Source organism: Phaseolus vulgaris, chromosome 9, assembly GCF_051622355.1.
Source record: "Phaseolus vulgaris cultivar YP4 chromosome 9, ASM5162235v1, whole genome shotgun sequence".
Taxonomy (NCBI): domain Eukaryota; kingdom Viridiplantae; phylum Streptophyta; class Magnoliopsida; order Fabales; family Fabaceae; genus Phaseolus; species Phaseolus vulgaris.
This window is the reverse complement of record NC_143506.1, coordinates 10,180,219-10,192,259: the sequence shown is the minus strand read 5'-3', so window position 1 is coordinate 10,192,259 and position 12,041 is coordinate 10,180,219.

The following is a 12,041-nucleotide window of genomic DNA, read 5'->3' as shown; positions in this document are numbered from 1 at the left end:
CTCACCCAACTCCATTGATAGCTTTGCCACACTCGTAGCAAAGTTCGAAACCCAGTTTGCGACCAGCCGACCGCACCACCTAACCACCATCGCCCTGGTAGGCATCTGCCAGGAGAAGGGAGAGTCGCTGAGGACCTTCGTGGATAGGTTCAGTAAAGTGGCGATGAGCATCCGAAATCTGAGCCCGGACGTTGCCATGCACCACATGCTGACGGCCCTGCGTCCGGGGCCCTTTGCCGACAACCTGTGCATGCAGCCGGCCGACAGCCTGGACGAGCTGAGAAAGAGAGCTGCTAAGTGCATGCAGCTGGAAAAGCTAAGAGAATTCCGCAACCAGGCCCGTGCCGAGGCCGGTGGGGAGAGAAACAAGAAAGAAAAGGATCGCCAGGCACGGCCGAATCAAAGAAATGACCGACGCCGGGACAACCGAGACCGGCCAATCCGGTTCTCAAGGTACACACCCCTGACGACCGAGAGGGGGAGAATTCTGGACGAGACCCTCAACGCAGAGTTGATCCCTTCTCCAAGGAAGGTGGTCAACCCAAGTAACACCGACCGGAGGAAGCAGTGTCGGTACCACCAAAACGCCGGACACTCGACCGAGGAGTGTCAAGCCCTAAAGGATAAGATCGATAAACTTATCTAGGATGGGCACCTCCGCCGTTTCGTCAGGAACGGCCGAGACCCACCCCGTCGGGCGGATCCACCCAGGCGGACGAGGTCACCCCAACGCGGCCGAAATGACCAAGATAACAGGGGCGACAAGCAACCCGCAAGGGACGATCCCCCCGAAGAGACGCCCCCCCCCCCCCAGGGAGGCCAATAGGAGAGGTAACCGAGAGGTTATCAACACTATAGCCGGCGGCTTCGCCAGAGGAGGAAGCACGAACAACGCCCGGAAAAGACACCTCCGGGCGGTACATCAGGTAAACGCGGTAGCATTCCGACCGAGGATGCCACCCATCACCTTCATGGACGAGACATCAGGTTAACGCTCAAACCAAGATCAGTGAAGTTAATCCATCATTAAGAATTAGGTAATGCAACCCTAAGCGGTATCCACCTCGATAAACGGGCCCAACAAGGTAGGCCCATTAGAATAATATAAATAGCACGCATCCCAAGGAGTAAGATATGTCATTTATTACTGTTCACCTACCTGAGAGCTGACAACCCGCTTTACTGACTTGAGCGTCGGAGTGCCTTCGTAGGTATCCCCACCATCCGGTGTTGACCGAGGCCGAGTGCCGAAGGAGAAGCAGGAGGACGAGAAGAATCCCAGTCCATCACCCAATCACTTGACCAACCGAAAGAATAAGTAGAAGACTTCAATAGTTTTTTAGGTCTCATCTCCCTAGTAGGAACCGTTAGCATAATTTATATAAATTATTTTATTATTGTTAACTTGTTTTGTTTGATTACTTTGTAAGATCATCATTAATTTACAATTTTCAGAACAAAACCATCACTTTCTCTACTTCAAAGTTTAAAGTTTTTTAAATTGCATTACTTGAAATATATTTATGTAATTTATTTTGTAAGTCCATATATAATTATATTTGTTTATGTATGTAAACATTATATATATATATATGAAATTTTACTTATATTTCTCTTTCCTTATAAAGTAACAATGGTGTGTTTTTTACTATCACACTTATTATCCTGTTTATAATTTTTCAATATTATATATATATATATATATATATACTATTATTATTTTTATTTGTTTATTAAAGTTAATGCAGTCCTTTATATTAATACTAATGTTTATCTCTCGAGATTTACTGGCAATATTTATCAAAAATTATTATCATCTATACCTATATATAAAGGGGATTCCTCTTTAACTGCTCTCAAATTTTTTTCTATTTTATCCTTAGATTTTTTTATTTTATCCTTAGATTAATATTTGGTTTTATTTCATTATTTTGGTTATTGCGTCATTTTCTACTTTTTAAAAGTATTTGAAATAGATTATCGGTTTTGAATTGAAAAATATGATTTATTTTAAAATTATGAGAGAGAAACAAATATTAGGAAACGTGAGTAGAGGCCAAGTCGCAACAATTTTGAAATGTAACATCTTCTTTTTAACTTCTTTCATAAATATTTTTGTTAGTATGTTTTCTCTTAACGGAGAGTGATGAAGACGAAGAATGGTTCTGATGGAGTTATTGGAAAGAAGGCTTAACATATGCAATTCAGAGGTACCATCACTGAGTCAGACACCTAATTGAAAGGGAGATGGGCGCAACTTCGTGACTCGATCATTGGTGCACGTTACTCCTTTCCAATCGGTGCACGCTACTGCCGCTTACTAATGCCATAACATCTCCCCTTGTTCGTTCTTTTATAATAATTTATTATTTACATCTTTGTCTCCTCTTCCCTTTCTATCTTTTTTTTTCGGTTCATTCTTCTATAATAATAATTTATTATTTACGTCTCTCTTCTTTTCCTTTTCTATCTTTTTTTTTTCTTTCTGTTGGTTCTTCTATAATAATTTTTTAGTCTCTCTCCTCTTCTCTTTTTATCTTTTTTTGTTCGTTCTAATGGGATCATTCATTTTTTAAATTGTTTTTGTTCAATATTCTGTAATATAAAAATGTGTATATTTAATTGTTGTGTAATAACATAATCAGTTAGTAGATTTTTTTTTTTAAAACAAAAAGAATTTAACAAAATAAAATAAAATCAATAGATACAAGTTTATTATTATGTTAGTTTGGGATTTTATAGAAAAGGGTATTGATTATTAAGGTAGTGTTAAAAAGAGTGTTGATTATTAATGTTTTAAAATAAATAATTAATATTATTTTGAAAAATTAATATATTTTGATGTCATAGATGAAAATATTTTATTGTTAAAGATCCATTTTTTGTGAGTATCATTTTGGAAGTAAAATATTTTATTTGTTCTCACTTAACTTAATGGAGAGATTGGTAAGTTAAATTTTGTTATCACTTAACTGGCAGGAGAGTGGAGAGATTGATTATTTGTCTGTTTTAAACTGATATTCTTCTTTATTAAATAAGCATATTTTTAATTTTAAAATTTTATTTTATTTGTTGTCACTTATCTGGCAGGAAAGTGGAGAGATTGGTGCCTTTTATTAGAGAAGGGTGAAATGTTGATTTATGGACTGTTACTCTTTTTTAGGCAAAAGAGTGATATATAAAATAATTGTGAAAAAAAAATAATATAAAAACATGTTTCCAAAAATAATAAAATCTTAATTTTGAGATTCTGAAATAGTGATATATAAGTGAGAGAAATAATATAAAAACATGTTAATGTCTCCAAAATCCTAATTTTGAGATTCTGAAACTGTATTGTTGTTCTTCTGTCTCCTCAAAATTAACACAAATAATAATATATTATTTAATTTGATTAAATTTTATATTTAATTATATATAAAAAATGCGGATACACATGCGTGATACACATGCGCACGCGCCTATGTGCCCGCTAGTATCTATAAATGAAATGTAGTGAATAATATATTATTTTCTTATATAAATAAAATTTTATTGATGTTTTTAGTTAAATCAATTATCTAACAGAGTATAATATTTTGATCATATAAATCTAAAATCGGTTTTTTTTATATGTACTAGTTGATTTAGATTTTTCATTAAATTATAAATTAATCTAAATAAGATATGTGATGTCACATTCGATCTAAAATCACAAAACATAAAACTTGTGAGTCTTTCTTTTTATTTGTTACCATCTTATTAGTCTATATCTAATATAAAACTTAAACTTTACATTTAAATTCTTTACAGTAGCTTATAATAAAAAAAATGATTTAAAAAAAATCAAATTTAATATTTTATAAAATAAAATCAATTTCTATACAAAAACAATTATTTTATAGCAAATAGAAGTCACTTACCTTTTGCTTAAATTGAAATGAGGAAGAAAATATAAAATTACATTATTTGAATTAGTGAGAGTGACTATATATTAATGAAAAGTTTGTTGTTGAATGGATTAATGTGACAAAATTTAAAAATAAATTAATTGAGAAATATATTAAATTACGAAAGTTTTTTTTTATGTAAAATTTAATAAAAATAAGTAAAAATTAAAAATAAAAGATAATTAATTATAAAATAATTATTTTAACAAATTAAAACAGTATAAAAATTATATTTAACTTTTTAAATAGTAAACTATAATTACATATTATTTATTTTCCACATATCAATTTAAAAAATTAGAACATAATAAAATTAATTTATAATTTAACTTATTAAATTTATCCCTTTTATAAATCTAATTATAATATTAAAATAATTTATTTTATAAAATATTAAAATTGAAATTACTTTATTTATTATTATAATATTATTTATTTTTATTTTTTATTATATCATAATGTTAAAGTAAATGTTTTATTATACTATTTAAATATGATAGATTATATCAAAGATATAATGGTTATCTAAATATAATAATATTTATGTATAAGATATGAGATATTTGTTTTTGTTACATTTTGATATTTTTCAGTTTTCAGCGCTCCTTGTCTCTATGGTTAGAAATAAACTAAGGAGATCAAATCGAAATAAATATGAGAAAAACACAAGAAAAATTTGTATGTTATCTTATATAATATTTTACAAAAAAAAACACTCTAATTTAGTTTCCTGAGTTCCTTTTTACAGATGAATTTTTGCACGCTACAAAATAAGAGATTACGAGAAACATTTAATAAATAAAAAATTAAATAATAATTAATTTAAAAATAAATCATTAATCATTAACTAATTAAGTCAAATATTATTTTATAAACTAAAAAATTATTGGTATCTAAATAATTTATATTAATAATAAAAATTTATAAAATAATTTATAAATTTGTATATATCATTAACTAATAGACTAATTTATAATTTAAAATAGTTAGTAGTTAAAATTTAATAATTAGCATTAAGTACTAATTTAGAAACTATTTTATAATTTTTGTATTAATAATAAAAATTATTTTAAATATTAAAAATTTTAATTAATTATTTTTTTAATAAATTATTTAATAAATTTTATTTACCTATAACAAGTAAAATTTATAAGCCAAAATCTAGATTGAGAAGAGTGTCTGTCACAATGAGGTAAAAACTCATATATTGAATAGATTAAAAAGGCGTTTCTCCCATATTCTACCCATTCCCTATACTCTTTTTACTAAAATAGAAGACGCATGTTTGAAATCAGTGTAAAACACAATAAAGTCATATGTATATATTTTAGGTTGACTTGTCTAAAACAGGAGATTGATTTGTAGAGTGTAACTAACCACCCTCCTATTCAAACATTTTAAAAACCATAGCATTCCTTGTCAAAAGGGAAACTCTCCCACCACTTCAATGCCTCACTCATGGTGGAAGAGATGTGAAGTTATTGCCTTTAACTTGCAAGTTTATATTATCAACAATACTTCCTTTCCTTCCCATCTAAGGGACACAACTCAATTATATGTTCAACCATTATCTTCTGTTCACCTTTCAAAATAGACACCATTTTTTATTATTTTAATATTTAAGAATTAGGTAAAATTAATTTATTTTTGTGAATTTTTTTTTGAAAAATATATTAAAAAGTAAACTTTAAATTTAACTCCAAAATTTATCAAATAATATATATATAAATAAAAAGTCACACATGTACATGGATGATTAAAATGTTGCATATAACCAAACGCAAAGACATGATTACTTAATCGACCCACATTTTTTTGTATTAAACTTTCCATAGGCGTTTAAAGAAAACGCGATCCAATAGTTTGTTTTTGAAAAGTATGGAAGGAAGTTGTAATGAAGCATTATTTGTTTGAAGGGAAAGAAGGTGTTGACATCAAAAAAAAAAAATAGGTGGGATAAAAGTATAAGAAAGCAAATGGTATTTGGCATATAAAACAAAGGAGGAAGGGGACATGGATTCCTCCTTGCCTTTTGGTCTAACAATTTGCATTGGTTTGTGGTTATTTTTTTAAAAAAAAGGAAAACATACCAAGCTTTTTAGTGGAGAGGGCGTTGGTTGTTTTAGCTTTCCAAGCGTGGATGTTTTTGTTGGAGAATCCACAACCAAATTGGCTCCATGGTCTCATGTCCCACCCTACCCCACCATTCTCAAATGCATCATCTTAATGGCCAATGCAATGTTTTAAAAACCAAACCAAAATACACCACTTCTTCTGTTTCTTCTTCACCCATATATATATATACACTTTCGTGTGAGTTTCAGTGGGGAAAAGGCTTAAAGGTATGAGAAAGAAAATAAACACTTTCTATCTCGGTCAATGCCACCCTCTTATGTGTCACATCCTCTTTCATCCAATGCTCTTTCATCACGCCACTCATATATATATATGCAACTAATTTAGTTTAACGAAGGTTAAATATTTAAATCATAGTCATCTTTAATTATCAAAGTTGTTGTTTGTTGATTTTGGCTTAATCCCAAGTCCCACATCGGTGGGTTCATTGTTTGGGAAGGAGGTTTGAGGGTTATAAATTAAACTCTTCTCCTTCACTGTTATATATCCCAATTTGTAATATCTTCTCTCATAATAATAAAAGGGAGTTGTTTTTGCTGTGCTCGGAGATTAGGCTAAACAGGCCGAACTCCGTTAACAATTTTCGGGTGTGTTTTTCCTCTTTATCTCTTTTATTATTCCGCTTTATTTATTCAATATTATTTGTCGGGTAGCTCTGTTAGGGTTTTGTTTTAGTGGGAAAATTACCCGTTTTTCCCAACAAGTGGTATCAAGAGCCGAAGGTTCGCCTTGGGTTGTTTGAAATTATTTGTAATATTGAATATTATATTGTGAGTCTGTAATGGCAAATTCGGATCAAGAAGGGAAGGCTCTGCAAGATGCAAATGTTGCAGAAAGCAAAAGTGATGTGTTGATTGTCTCGCTTTCAGCATCATTGCATCCAGATGAGTGGATATTGGATTCAGGTTGTACCTATCATATGTGTCCCATTCGGGAATGGTTCTTTGATTTTCAAGAACTCGATGGCGGGGTTGTTTACATGGGTAATGATAATCCATGTAAGACAGTCGGGATAGGTTCAATCAAGTTGCGGAATCACGATGGATCCACCAGAATTTTGCGGGATGTACGGTACGTGCCAAAGTTGAAGAAGAATCTCATCTCATTGGGGGCTTTAGAATCTAAAGGCCTAGTTGTGACGATGCGAGATGGAATTCTTAAAGCAACTTCAGGAGCACTGGTGATGTTGAAAGGCGTGAGGAAGAACAATTTGTATTACTACCAAGGTAGTACAGTGGTGGGGACAGTAGCGGCAACAACTTCTAGCACTAAGAAGGATGCTGAGGCAACGAAGTTGTGGCATATGAGGTTGGGACATGCTGGAGAGAAATCCTTGCAAATTCTTACCAAGCAAGGATTGTTGAAAGGTACGAAGGCTTGCAAACTTGAATTTTGTGAGCATTGTGTTCTGGGAAAACAACGAAGAGTGAAGTTTGGCACTGCAATTCACAATACCAAGGGTATTCTGGATTATGTGCATTCAGATGTGTGGGGACCTGCCAAGACTCCGTCAATCGGAGGTAGGCATTATTTTGTCACTTTTGTTGATGATTTTTCCAGGAGAGTTTGGGTGTTTACTATGAAGAACAAAAATGATGTGCTTGGAATTTTCCTTAAGTGGAAAGCTCAAGTTGAAAACCAGACAGGAAGGAAGATTAAGGTTCTCCGAACAGATAATGGAGGAGAATACAAGAGTGATCCGTTCCTGAAGGTATGCCAAGATTGTGGCATAGTTCGGCACTTCACTGTTAGAAAAACACCACAGCAGAATGGGGTTTCGGAGCGTATGAACAAGACACTTGTGGAGAAAGTTCGTTGTATGTTGTCTAATGCTGAGTTAGGCAGAGAGTTTTGGGCTGAGGCTGTGACATACGCTCAACATCTCGTCAATCGTTTGCCATCATCTGCTATAGATGGCAAAACCCCGTTAGAGGTATGGTCTGGAAAACCTGCAACTGATTATGATTCTTTGCATGTTTTTGGTTCTATTGCATATTATCATGTGATTGAATCAAAGTTGGATCCACGGGCAAAGAAGGCTCTTTTCATGGGCTTTAGTCCTGGAGTGAAGGGATACCGTTTGTGGTGTCTAGAGGCAAAGAAGACGATTATCAGCAGGGATGTTACCTTTGATGAATCTGCCATGTTAAAGAAGGTAAATCCAGAAGGAGCTGATAGTACTCCACAACAGGTGGAGTGTGTTCGGAAGCAGGTGGAGTTTGAGCCGACAGTGGTGATCCCAACACGAAATACCACAAGTGACTCTCCTATGGCAGAAGAAGAGTCAGATGAGGAAGAGGTTCCTACCCAAGAATCTCAACAACAATCAGCGCCAATTGCAGTTAGAAGACAAAGACGAGATATTCAGAAGCCTGCTCGTTTCATGGATATGGTTGCCTATGCACTTCCAGTTGTTGATGACATTCCATCCACTTACCCAAAAGCCATTCTGAGTTCAGAAAGTGGTAATTGGGCGGGTGCGATGGAAGAGGAGATGCAGTCTTTGAAGAAGAACAAGACGTGGAAGTTGGCACAATTACCAAAAGGTAAGAAGGCAATTGGGTGCAAATGGGTATTTGCAAAGAAAGAAGAATTTTCTAATAAAGAAGATGTTTGCTACAAGGCAAGGTGGTTACAAGGGCCAAGTTTGAATATTGTTTAGACTTGGTTAATATTTTGCACATTTGAAGTTGGCGCCCGGAGGCGCAAATTTGAAGCACTGTAAAGTTTGTTTTTTGTTATGTTGTGAGAAGATTTGTTTTAGGTGGGACTTGAAATTAAGCCAAGGTGGAGATTTGTTGATTTTGGCTTAATCCCAAGTCCCACATCGGTGGGTTCATTGTTTGGGAAGGAGGTTTGAGGGTTATAAATTAAACTCTTCTCCTTCACTGTTATATATCCCAATTTGTAATATCTTCTCTCATAATAATAAAAGGGAGTTGTTTTTGCTGTGCTCGGAGATTAGGCTAAACAGGCCGAACTCCGTTAACAATTTTCGGGTGTGTTTTTCCTCTTTATCTCTTTTATTATTCCGCTTTATTTATTCAATATTATTTGTCGGGTAGCTCTGTTAGGGTTTTGTTTTAGTGGGAAAATTACCCGTTTTTCCCAACAGTTGTTAACTATAATATTGATTCATGTTGAACAAAATTATGCAAATTTGGGTTTGTTTACTCGTGTGTGTGCTTTAACTTTAGCATATTAAATCTACTTAGCTGTGACCCACGTACGAATGATGGGATAGGAGAGTGCTGCGTTGAACGTGATAAACAGAAACATTAGTCGCTGGAAACATGGAACACCGTGTTTACTGCGCCATAAACAAACCAATTTTATTTTATTTTCTAATCCTTAATCCTTAATCCTTGTAGAGCACGTCTTTCACTTTTCTTTTTCTCTTTTCATACATCTTTCCCACTTCTTCTAATTGGGGCAAAGCTTCTTCCTTTTTTACTTTCTTTGGCTCACATGTGCTTAATTTTAACAGTTTTATTTTAATCATACATTTTTTCTGTCACCGTTTTTTTTATAATTAATGACAACATTCTTTTATTATTTTCACGTTCATTACAAATTTTAAATAATGTATATACTGCAGTTGACTTTTGGAAATACAAGTTAAGAAGGGATATATAGAAGAAGAAACATATATTTTTATGTTATCCGAAACTCGAGAGAAATAGGGATCGAAACAGATAAACAAAAGAAGATTTTGTCAATGGCTTAAGCAAGTGCTTCGATGGAGTTAGCTCCCTCCCATTGGGACCTCTTTTTGTCGTGTTATGCCATTTTGTGGTACAATGTCGTATTATGTCTTCATGGATTTTCTCAACTTGAGTTGAGATTTTCAACGAGTTAATTAACTTTGATATGCACTTCATAATTAAACATGAAGAATGATTTGACTGAAATCATGCTGGTGTCACATTGAAAACGGATGAAGGAAGAGTAGAGAAAGAAAACAAGAGAAGAGAGTACATATTCACATGCAGTAGAGTAGAATATATGACATGTCATGTGTGTTGAAGAAAATAAAAGAAAAGGACAGGTGTTGAAATTAATGTATGTTTCCAAATGGTAAGTGCTATTATATATCAGTGCTTTACTCAGAATTTTCTTTTGCTCTTTCTATTGGTGGTTTGTGACGAAGGATGCATGCTTATAGAGTTTTTCATTAAATCTATAAGTTTACCATATTAGGATATTAAACTAATAATAGAAACAAATAACATATGCGTTTAGAATTTTTGTTAAAAAACATTTTAATAAATTAAGAAAGAAAGATATATATAAATTAATTGGACGTATTGTAATAAAGCCTCAATCTTGTATTATTTCTAAACCCTAAATCTTAAACTCTAAACGATACTAATATTTTGATTTTAAGTTGGTTAAGATAATATCGTTATGATTAATCATTATATATTATATATATCTTTGATTTCCATTCTTAAATGATATGAAATATGTTGATGTTTTAATTTGTTGGAGGTATTGTCAAAATTATTTATAGTGCATTAAAAACTCTAAGGAGACTTCAACGTGGGGATTTGCTTGTGTTGTTTAGGGGTCCACAGCAAGCATGCTCCTCACATTACAAATGTGTTACTGGTTTAATTGACATGATAAGAAAAGAGGATTATGTTTTAGGGAAAAAAAAGGCAAATAAAGTGAGCATGATGATAAAATAACATTCAGACGTGCGTAGGAATTCTTTAAATTTAATATCATCATTATTGAATAACTTATCTAAACCGAAAATGGATTTTTAAACAAGTAAAGAAAGTTGTTGATTGGGGTGGTTTATTGCTCCCTCCACTCCAAACAAAAGGGCATCAAAATATGCATATTATTGTGATTTTTAATAAGGCTACTCCTAAAATATGCCTTTTTAGTTGGGTGCCTACAGATCTCATCTGTGCTTAAGATTTCTTTCAGCTCACCAAATCATGGGTCACACCATTTTCATTTTTCTTATTGGATGCAACCATACCCTGTCACTTCACAGTCTATGTGCTGTGCTGTTGTTTCCTTTTATCTACTTATTTATTCACCCTAAGCATACTTCTTTTCACTCTACTTTCTCATCAAAGTGCTGCCCAGGAGACTCACCGGGATTCTTTTACAAGTTAATTACTGGAACATGTCAAAATTTAAAAAAATATTAAAATAAATAAATCACGATAATAGGGTACGATTTGGTCAAAAATCTGATTATACTTCTATCTTCACACCACTTATTTATTTTAATAATTAATAAATAAAATTAAACTAAAATGTTAAAAATCTCAATTCATATAAGTATCTACGAAGTTTATAAATATCCATGTACTCAAATGTAGTGATAAAAATACATCTAGAAAAAGAAACTGAAAAAATTTAAATAAATATTTCTTAAATATATATATATATATATAGAATAAATAGAAAACTATTTGACATGTGATTAAAGGTATATACTAATTAAAATTGCAGGTACTTGCTGACAAAAATATCTTAATATATAAAATGGATCGAGTAGCTACATATGTCAATGGTTGTAGATTTTGTCATCTAGATTTGAGCGTTCCGGTAAAAGATAAATTTAAAATAAAAAAGACTTGTAATGTCTAAAAATATTTTTTTATGAAATTTAGAAGTGTTAACTTTTTGCGACGGTAAAAGTAACATAGAAAGAAGACAGTGAGAGTGTAGAATATTAGAAATAGAAAGTGGATATGTGCATTTTGTGAATGGTCCAATGCATGATGCAGAGAATGGCCACGATTGAATAAAACTAACCCTTAAACTATTGCACATGTCAAGATATTTTAAGCTTGAGTCATGGTTTTTGGAAGTCAACAACACAGTATATTCTTCCACGAAGAAAAAAATTCAACATTAGTTAATGTTTTGTTCAGTAATCTTCATACTGAGAGGATTTTGACGGAACATAAAAAAGACATTGCATGTAGTATTTGTTATGTATATTGAACA